The sequence below is a fragment of the Mus caroli genome, unplaced genomic scaffold (genome assembly GCF_978045245.1).
Source record: "Mus caroli unplaced genomic scaffold, Mus_caroli_1 scaffold_7, whole genome shotgun sequence".
Classification (NCBI taxonomy): domain Eukaryota; kingdom Metazoa; phylum Chordata; class Mammalia; order Rodentia; family Muridae; genus Mus; species Mus caroli.
Window position 1 is genome coordinate 6,094,213 of NW_028227262.1, and position 10,688 is coordinate 6,104,900.

Sequence of the window (10,688 nt, forward strand, 5' to 3'; positions counted from 1 at the left end):
CACTCAGGAGGCAGAGGCAGGCAGATTTCTGAGTTCGAGGCCAGCCTGGTCTACAGAGTGAGTTCCAGGACAGCCAGGGCTACACAGAGAAACCCTGTCTCGAAAAAAAAAAATCTGAAAAACCCAATGCACACCATAAAATTTAGGGCCTCTCAGAGAAGAAAATGGTTGTTTTCTGTCCATCAGCTGTCCGTTGGCTGATAGGCCACTTAGAGGCCTCATGACAAGCAGTATTACCTGACACTAACTCAGCCCTGAGTACTCGCTAAGTAAATGGAAGAATTGTAATTGCTATTGCCCTCAGATCCGTGCCCTTGTGTTGTATTTGCAAATTATGCTCGCTAATTTATCTCTTTTAATAGGAAACGGTTAACTTAAAAATACTGTAAAGTAATCAAACCGAGTTTGTTTAATTTTTTTCCTATAAGTCAGACTTTTATTTAGTCATGTTGCCCTCTACCCCAATTAATCCAAATCAGTGGGCTTTTACGGTAATTGGGAGTTCTGCATGCTTGCCATTTTCTCTGACCCTCTTCGCGCCTGAGGTGACTCGTGGAACCTTGCCAAGTGTGGTTACCTTTCGTTTCTCCTCTGCTCTTCCTACACACAATAGAAGTTTACATTGTCAAGTTCAAACCATCTCCACAAGCGCCCCCTCTTGTCTTTGACATCTATATTCAAAGTCTTTCCCTTTCCTAACAAACTTTGCCGAACAAATCCTTAAAGAGAAATGGAGCAAACACCTTCTCGTCCTTGTCTTTATCCATTCATACACTAACCGCAAAGCTAAAGACTTGCTCAGTCTCTCGCATGCCTTCTTCAACCAAACACAGAAAAACCCTGCCCAAAAGCTTCTCTCCTTGTCTTCCCTACCACACCCAAACCGCCAGCCCTCACCTCTGCTGGTCCACACTGATGTCAGGGACCACTTCTCAATATTTCCTGCCTCTAAAGTTGGCTTCTTAAACTTTATCCACCCATGATCTCTTTAGTCCTGAGAAACTTTTATGTGACCAAAAATACATTGGTATTTAATATAGATATAGAATTAAACATTTGATGATAATAGAGCATATATAAATTTGTTTTAAGATAATTAATTGGTATACCATGTGTGTGTGTGTGTGTGTCTGTGTGTCTGTGTGTGTGTGTGTAATTATTATTTATTAAAAGCAAAGGGGAAGTCAGTTCTAAAGAAACGTGTAGTAAGCCCGAGGTGTTGCTGGAAGAACGCATCAACTATACAAATGTATAGTAATTGGGGCTGGGCAGGTGGCTCAGTGATGAGGAACACTCGGTGCTCCCCAAAGAGGCCTGGCTCTACATTCCCACTCACACATGGTGTTCCATACCTTCCTCTGGCCTCCACAAGAACTGGATACATGGGGCTGACGTGTACACTGGCAGTCAAAATGCTCATAGACAGGAAACAAAACTCTCTTAAAAGTTATTAAAGGTGTGGTCATTGGGGAGTTCCATGGTAAGAAACCATGGTAGAAAACTATTGAAAGCTTTTGTTTCTCCTATTTAGACCGGATACTTCTGTAAGAGCAGAAGACTTTGTGTATATGCTCAGAACACTGGAGTCCGGAGCATAGTGCTGTGTTTGAGCTTGGCTGTCCAGGGATCGTTCCCTGGCAGTGTGTGGTGTGACATGGAGCCCAGAGCAAAGTGCTGTGTGCTGAGAACCAAGACTGTAGGGAGCCCCAGGATGCCTTCTGCCAGCAACACCTCGAACTCGCTATGTGTTTGCTTAAGAACTGACTTTTGACCATTGCCCAATAAGAAGCCTTTTCACGATGGCCACATTTCCTGTCAGGGAACACCACACGGGGTCACAACCTACAATTCACAAATCTAGCTTGAATTCAGAGGGTTGTTATTTCTTCTCTCTCTAAAAAGTCAATTTGATGAGGTGATTTCTCTCAGTAGCTCCAAAACCACTCAGAGATTTGATATTCTTGACAAGCCCAAATACGAACTCGTTCTCATGGCCTAAATGGCCATTTATCATGTGGTCCCAAATACCTTTTTGGGCATGTCCCTAGTTCTGTTCTTCTGCATGTATTTTCCCCTCTACCTGGAGTTCTCTTCAACCAGCAAGCCCACAGACACCCCCACACTGAACGCAGGGAAAGGGGGTGTCCAGAGTAGAAGCATGGACTTCAGCGTAGTGAAACACATCTCTGAGTCCAAGGAGCTCCACCTGCCTCCCAGCTCTGGACCCTCCTTGCTGTGGGACAGGGGGCTTCAATATCTCCTTATAAAGAAAGATATTGTAAGGCGCACTGTCCCAGGCTTAAATGATGGCATTGCTGAGGTCACCGGTGCATTCTTATAGCACAGTCACTCTTGAAGATTAGATAGTTGATCCACAAGCCTCAAGCATCATTCTTAGAACTCCAGGCCTGAGCAGTTACTGGATCTCAAAGGCATGCTGAAGACCACAGCATGGAAATCACCACCCCCCACGCCCTCCATCCCCCACCTCCATCCCAGCCCCTTCTCTCTATCCCCATCTTGCAATCTGCACCCTCAGCACCCCTTGCCCAAGGGAAGCACAAGTAAGAAAGCCTCATTCCAGCAAATGCCACCCCGAGTTCCACTGCTCTGCAAAGGAAGCAGTGGGAAGGCATTTCCGCAGATTGGGGAACCACAACCAGAGTCATAGACAGCACCCCGTGTGTATCCTGGCCTTACGTGTGTGAAATGCCTCCCATAGGATTTACGTTGCAATTGGCATGCTCGTCCCAGAGAAAAAATCCTTTTGCTAGTAGAGAAGTCACCAAGTTTCTGAGAAACTCTGGAGGAAACACAAATCACTGTTTAAGTTGAGAACAACCTAAACCCCCAGCCACCCTCCAAACAAAGTAACAACCTAGACAGGAAGCCACGGAAGAGGACTCTGAAACATTGTAATAAAGATGCAGAAGCATGGCTCTGCACAATACATGGCTACTTGTCGGGGTTGGGGTGGGGAAGGACTCACTTCTCTCTAACAGGCTGGCCACCAGGAGTTTGACCATGCTCCAGTAAGTATATGGGCAACATAAATTGGTCTACTTTTTTAAAAACCTCTCTTTGGTGGTGGTGGTGGGAAGGCCACAAGGGTGGAGGGTGGACCTTGGAGGACTGGGAATCAAGAGTGATCAAGGTGTGTTACATGAAATTCCTAAACAATCAATAAAATATTATGTTTTTAAAAGTAGCCTTCTTAACACTTTATCCTTGCAACAGGTTACATTTTTTTTTTTGCAAAGTAGCAGCATGGTGCACTCACTTGCATAAGGAGGTGGCATCCAGAAAAGCCCCAGACATACATTCCTGCACCCAGCTCAGCTACCTGTCCACTCACACATGGATAAAAGTGGGCTAAAATGAAACTGCGTGGTAGCCTCGTACAGCTTAAGCCATCTGAACCCAAGCATTTTGGGTAAAATGAATATCCATTATTAGCATCGTTCAGAAAATGTCTAATTCCGAGACACAATGGCTCTATACCACCCGCACTCTGCCTGGGTCACAGGTCATCTCAGCAGCATGTACATGTGCAGGGCATCTTATGAACTATATGATGTGGGCAGGTCATTAATAAAAACTGAAAAAGCAAAAGAGGCCCATAATTAGCTTCTAAGGTAACTTTGAATGTAACATTTTCACCTCAGACGCAACACCATTAGACCAAATGACTGCGGTGTAGTCGCTAATGCAGGCTGAGCGGCATCCCACTGCAGTTAAACCTTGGCAAGTAGATAGGCACTCAAATAGCAATGTGTTGTGATTCATGGAACCAAAGGGCAGAGACGAATCAATAGAGATAGTTGGTATTGCATTAAAAAATGATAATGAACAACTGTAACAATATCACCAAGGTCACCTTGAGAAGAGCCGGGCGGAGGTTAAAGCCATCACTGAAAACAGGGTTCATGGGTCAGGCTTGAACTGAAAGCTCATTAATTGTTTTTTTTTAGCAGATTTGGGGAAAAGTAAAATAAAGCAAATAGGTAATCATTGGGAGAAAACTATTTTTCAAGAGATAATGTAAGGATCTGGTACGAGCAACCGGAAATGGGACTGTTCCACTGGAGAAAGACTAAGTAGGACTCTGTGGCTGGTATACAATAAATGCTAAAGGAACACGGAATCTAGGCTGTTATAGGTGGAATTCAAGTGTTACTGCTGCAGTGGAAAAATTCCTTCCACTCCAGTGAGGCTCCTGTATGTGTATACTCTTTCCCAGATGAGGGAACTGCTTTGAGAGGGTTGTATTGTGTGGAGCTTTGCTGGAGGAGGTTGGGCATTGGAGGTGGACCTTGATTGTATGTAAATCTTCTGCGCTTCCTGCCCACCCTCTGCTTCCTGTTCTGCGGAGATGTGAGATGGTGAGGGATCTTAGAGGACCTACCTGCCACCATGTCTCCTCTGCTAGGGTTGATTGCATCCCTTTAAACCATGAGCCAAAGAAATCCCTCTTCCCTTGGGTTGTTTTTCTTGATGTTTGATCACACACACACACACACACACACACACACACACACGTACAAATCAGTATTTATTTACTTTTAAAAGTCTTGAGAGAATGTATTAGTCCAATGACCCGGGAATAAGGATATAGTTAAGCATCATTTCCTTATTTTAACTTAATAACACTTAATAATAATAATACTTAATAATACTTAATAAGTTATCTTTGAACAAATCTAATCTGTAGAGGTTATATCTTCATTTCAACCCTCTTGTGTCTGCTTGGATACTAGATTATCATAAAGAATGAAAGTTCTCAACCACCTCCCTTGTTGTTGCTTCAGACACAAGCTGTTGATGTAACCATAAAACAAAAATCTACACAAGAGGAAATATCTTTCAAATGTCTTCAATGATAAAAGTCTAGAATCCCAAGCTCGTAAGATTGTCTCCTTTAGTCATTTCCTTTGTAACGCTCTTTCTTTGACGTATCAGTGAAGTGAACTACATCTACTTGCTTTTTGTATTGACTGTCTTAAGTACTTTTCAAATATTATGTCAACACTGACAAATTTTGTGCGATGGCCAAACAACATCCAAGCAGTCAAAAGAGTTCTATAACTGTTATGAATCTAGATGAGAATTGGAGCAACGCCCACGGCCAAATGTTACAGCTCGTGTGTGACAGCTTCTCACCACTGTCACAGAACCAGGAGTGATAGCATTTGCTTTGTGTCCCTTCATCAAGTAGAGACTCTTTCTGAATTACTGTCCTCAGCACAACCCAATTGAGGAGGGAAGTCCTTTTATTAGAGTTTCAGCTTGACATAGAAGAAACAGGCATTGTGCTATAGCACAGAAAACTAAAGGCATGTGCATGCTGGCCCACCCAAGGAGACCTGGGGGCACAGTTTGGCTTAGGTTACTGAATTTCTTCTTTGAAATGAGTACTTTTAGAAAATGGACCCCTCACTTCCCGTCACGGAGGCTTGCAAGCTGAAATTATTGGACAGCAGCATTACTCCGCAGTCGAAATCCTACAGACTGCTTCAGCTATCCAGTCAAAACTTCAGACCCATTCACCCAGGCAAGCATGAGAATACAAAAGGTTGAACACTGTTTCAGGGGCTAAGGAGAGTGCAGCCATGATGGACCCGGGACCCTAGGACAAACGATATCATTAAAAACCTTTTTTTACAAAGTCAAAAGACTGAGATGTGTGACACCTCCCACCCACCCACACACACACCCCAGTTTCCTTCATTCTCCTTCATTTGCTAAAATACAAATGATGACTGTGAGCATTCTGGTCAAGGTTTAATGTGTGATATCCCGGAAGGGCAGCCTCTGTGAGAGCCAGACTAATCCTGGACGGCAGCCTCTGTGCTTTTCCTTGCACTATATAACCATAACCTTCCTGAAATTTGGAAAAACAAGAGCAGGAGAAAATTTGGATGTCACAAAGTCTGCTTTACTCAAGGCCTTATCAGCTTTGACTTTACCTAGGCTAACCTGTCTAGGTGAGACGTCGTTTCCAGAGTTTACCAAACTCTTGTATTGGCCTGAATCTCGCTGTAAATAAAAAAAAAAATGATTTCTGAGTTTCTGACTTTTCTAAGCAAGTTTTGCATATTTGTAAGTTTACACCCACATCCAGGGCGGTTGAGTGTATCTTCTATTCCTTGCAAACCCATGCATCTCCAAAGAAAGGACGTTCAAATGCATACCATGTCCACCTTCACCTGCTAGAATATGTAACGAACATATGTGGTATCTACTCAACCTCTGAACCCGAGGCTCGTGTTCTAGCAGCAAATTAACTCCTTCATGGAGGCATTTATTCTAGCACCAACCAACAGCTTTCAGTTGAGAGCACCATGGCCAAATGCATCCAAGCTCAACACTTTCTGGTAATATAATCTTAATAAAATTATTTTAAAGCAGGTCTTTATGCGCTAGAGAGATAGCTCAGTGCTTAAGAGCTTACACTACTATCACAGAAACTCCAAAGCAGTTCCCACCAACCATGTCAGGTGCAGCAGCCTCTAATTTGAGCTCAGGGGATTGGGCGCCCTCTTCTGGCCTCTCTGAGCATTGCACTCATGTGCACATTCCCACACACAGACCCATAGGTAAATGAAAAATAATATAATCATAAATCTTGGGGCTGGAGAGGTGGCTCAGCAGTTAAGGGAACAGGATACAAGTTCAATTTCCAGTAAGTAAAGTGAAGTAAATCTTTTAAATATATCTTTGTATGTATTCCATTTTACCATGTATTAAAGATGAAATTTTTCCATGCTGGTGAGACAGGTGTGCTTGAAGTCTTTTAAAGATAAACTAATTTGGCGGCTTACATGCTGAGGGATGACAAGAAGAAAATCCTGGGTTTTCTGTAATCAAACCACTGATTCTTCAAGCTCAGGAAACTTCCCACGTTCATGGTCACTGAGACCAGTTGCTTCAGACAACATTGGCTGAGGTTGCACTAGTAGGCAGAATGCACACTACAGAGTAAATAACAGAGGGGTTAGCGGAACCAAGGCTGCAGAGACTCTGCACAGGGCACCAAAGGCAGACCTCGCCAGAAACACGTCAGATTCAGTACGTTTTCAATTACTTTCTATTCACTGACCATTCAGAAACCTTCTACTGTTTCCAGTACTTTTTACTTCTTATCTTACTATGCTGAACAGCATAGGGCCATCTTCTGTAAGTGTCTGAAGTACTGTGAACATATCCACACCTCACACCCCAGTCCCTTCCCCACCTCCTGAACCCCCTTTTTCACCTCACACCCGGCTTCTGCCTCCAGCTCATACAACTCCCCTCCCCCTCCCCCTCGTCCCCTTCCCATTTGTCTCCTTTGTTAAACTAGATGCCTTTACTAGTTTCATGCCATCTCTGCATATTATTTTAGATATTTACATAAAATCTGGGACCTATAAATAAGAGAATGCATGGCAGTCGTCCTTCTGAGATTGAATTGATTGGCTTAATATTTTAGCTCTGGATGCATGAGGATTCCAGCAACTCACATAATTTAATTTCTCTTTATGGCTGAGAAAAGTCCACCATGTGTATACAGTGCATTTTCCTCTATCTGTTCCTGTGTGGATGGATACCCAGGTTAGTTCCATAGCTCAGATACTGTGACCAGCACCTTAGTAAATATTGACGTACATGTGTTTCTGTGATGTGTTCACTTGGAGGCTTCAGGGGGAATGCTGAGGCATATAAATAGCTGTTCACGTGGCAGATCTAGTTTTAGGATTTTCAGTGAGCCTCCGTTCTGACTGCCATCAGGACTGGCCTGTTTCAGATTGCCACCTGCAGAATACAAGGGCTCCCTCTCAGTTGTTGTTACCTGTTTACAACAATGTGTATAGACTCCACACTGGGTTATCGGACCCCAAATGGGGCTGTGAAACATTAGCATAGAGCATGACTAGACTGTGACAGGATTGGGGGCTGGGTGGGGTAGTCCACAGGGATCAGGAGGGTCTATGGATATGGAGCCTGCTGAGCCACCACTGGGTTTTGGAGGAAGAGAAGAGCCCAGCTAAGTAAATCAGGAGAGAAGTGTGGCTTCCCTGCCCTGTGCAGCCAGAGCACAGTACTCAATAGTCCGAATAAATCACTATGGTTGGAGGGAACATGACGTGTGTACATTTCAGACAGGGATCACACACACACACACACACACACACACACACACACACACACACGGCAAAAATGAAGAGGCAGCTTAAGCTGGCCTGCTAGGGGCTCTGCTGAGGAGCCTGAGTTTGTGAATGACAGCATCATCGGAGAGAGCCACCACAGCACAGCTCAGTGTGCCTGTGACTCAGTCACACTGCTTCTTGGGGGATTTGTTTTTCTCACCAGAAAAAAAATATATATTGAATCCAGTTTTATGTGGTTTTATTGGTTCCTGTGTTTTCAAATAATTTCATTGTCTTATGCCAAGAATGACCCAGATGAATGGAACGTGAAAGCTTTTCCGCCTTGCAGTAGCTGAATGTTAGTGTACAGAGGTGCGTGTGTGGGTTTTGCACTGTGTATTTAGCTTATCTCTAGGTAAAGCAAACCATTGGCTCTGTGGTTTGGACTTGGGCCCTTTGTTTCACAGGCACATGAGGAACAGCCTGGCTTCCAGAATATCACCTACTCCCTTCCAAATAATGATCAGAATGTGTTTGCAGGCCCATCTATAATTTGCATAGGACATTTCTCTGTTGTAATTTAGAAAAGCAGAGGAGAAACTTCGCAAATTATTGCTCAGTCATTAACACAGCCAGGTACCACTTCAGCAGTTTATAGTCAATCAGCCGATTCAAATCATCTAGTCAGTTACCTTGTGGTTTTCCAATTTTGCAGTCATATCAGTTGGAGATGTAAGTAATTAATACATCTAAATCATCAGCCCTTGCAGGGTTGTAGTGAGCCTCACGGACGTTCTAATTCTGATTGACAGTCGTAAGAGGTAACTTTTCTTTCTGAAACTTGATAGTTCCACCACTTTCCTGAAATGAAGAGGGTTGCTTACCAGTTGCACTCGTGGCTTAAGCAAGCACAGGAAATGACGAAACCGTTGTGAGTGCATCCAGTCTTCTCCCCTTTACCGTCTCTCTCCCCTTGACAGAAACATAGAACCAGACAGCCCATGCCAGAAAAACTGCTGTGACTGGCAGCAGGAGAGGTTGGGGGAAGTATATGAAGGAAAGGAGCGTAAGAATCAAAAATGAAGAGGTAGAGGGAGGTGGGGGGAGGGGAGAAAAGAACAACAAATCCTAAATGTTACAAGTAAAGTAACCGGCTACAAACGCTGCTGGTCACCGCCTTCTTACCCAGGAGCTATAGGGAAAATCCCTTCCTCGCTGCCTGCTCTAACTCTGATCCCACTCTGACCTTGCCCTCTAATTTTGTGTTCTCTAAACTGGAGGACAAAGTTCAAAAGTCAAAAGTGAATAGATCTGACACTAAAAGTCGAAGGTGAGCAGATCTGACACTGTCTTGCAACATTTTTTCACCCTTTCTCCACCTTTCAGTTACAGTTTCAAAAACCTCGAGGTGACACCAGGCATGGTCGGGTCTTTGGTCTTCCTCCTTTGTCTGTCTCTGCATTCTAGAACATTCTCCTGTGACATCCTTTCTGCCTTGTTTTCTTCACTTGGGCTTGCTGCCAACCTTTCCAACGAGGACTTGTTTAAAATCCCTGTCTTTCTAAAGACTGTCATCACAACTCTGGTCTAAATATAAATGCTATACCATAAGTCCTTTATCTCAGAAATGTCACCAATCCTCTCTTTTATTTAATTCCACCATGCTCTGTCTTGATTTATATTGAATTATCAGTGGATAAAATTCAAGCCCAGCTTGGCCTATTTCAAATGGCTGCGTGACCGTGCTTACAAGACCTCTACACTGCTTGGCTGGGTTCTAATTCCCCCAGGCTTCTATGCTAGAATCGTCCTGTGCTTCCCCCCCCCCCCCAGAAGTTATAGGAAACTGCTCTCTCCACAGCTCTGAGGTGATCGGTGTGAAAATGAAGGCTTCCACCCTCAACCAACTCTCTAGCTTGCCTGAGTTGTTTGAGTAAGTTTTGTTGAGGCTTTCTTTCTCTCAGGTACATGACTTGCTTCCAAGCAAAAACGTTTATGGGAGAATCAGTCCCACAGTCCTGCTGGCCTTTTCCTGACTCCTGGTGTTCCCAAGGAAATATTCCAAGAGAGGTCACCCACAGGACAAAGACAGAAAACTTACCCTCTGATAATCTGTGTCAACCTACCGGTCTAGGAGCTTAGGTCCCATAGATCTCTGGCTGACCTTGAGTTACACAGGTCCCCTTCTCTGTCCCCAACTGTCTCTGGCAAACGGTTACTGTCTGAAGCAGTAGTTCTCAACCTTCCTACTGCTGTGACCCTTAAATACAGCACCTCAGGCTGTGGTGACCCCAACCACAAAATTATTTTCATTGATACTTCATAACTCTTATGAATCATAACATGAGTATCGGTTTTGGGATGGTCTTAGGAGACCCTTTCAGGGTCGTTCAACCACTCCAAAGGTCTAGAATATACAAAATGAAAACAGACAATAAATAAATAAATAAATAAGCCTCCCCCTAAACTAAACACCAAGAAAACCACCCAATTTAATTTTTTGACTTTTTTTTAAACGTCTAGCATCCTTATCCACCAGGGAAATGCAAATTAAAACTA

General features: G+C 43.8%; 1 long non-coding RNA gene across 2 annotated transcripts; it reads right to left on the reverse strand.

Moving 5' to 3' along the window:
- Window positions 1-435: 435 nt before the first annotated feature.
- Window positions 436-9,568, reverse strand: LOC110296854 (uncharacterized). Of its 2 annotated transcripts, none has more exons than XR_002378221.2 (6): window positions 9,509-9,568; window positions 8,822-8,990; window positions 7,648-7,794; window positions 6,822-6,971; window positions 2,701-2,803; window positions 436-600 (listed from the first exon to the last, which is right to left on the reverse strand). It is a non-coding gene; the product is annotated as an uncharacterized LOC110296854 (long non-coding RNA). The 2 variants fall into 2 exon arrangements; XR_015047482.1 differs by lacking the exon at window positions 8,822-8,990 and adding an exon at window positions 9,014-9,151.
- Between the last annotated feature and the right edge of the window lie 1,120 nt (window positions 9,569-10,688).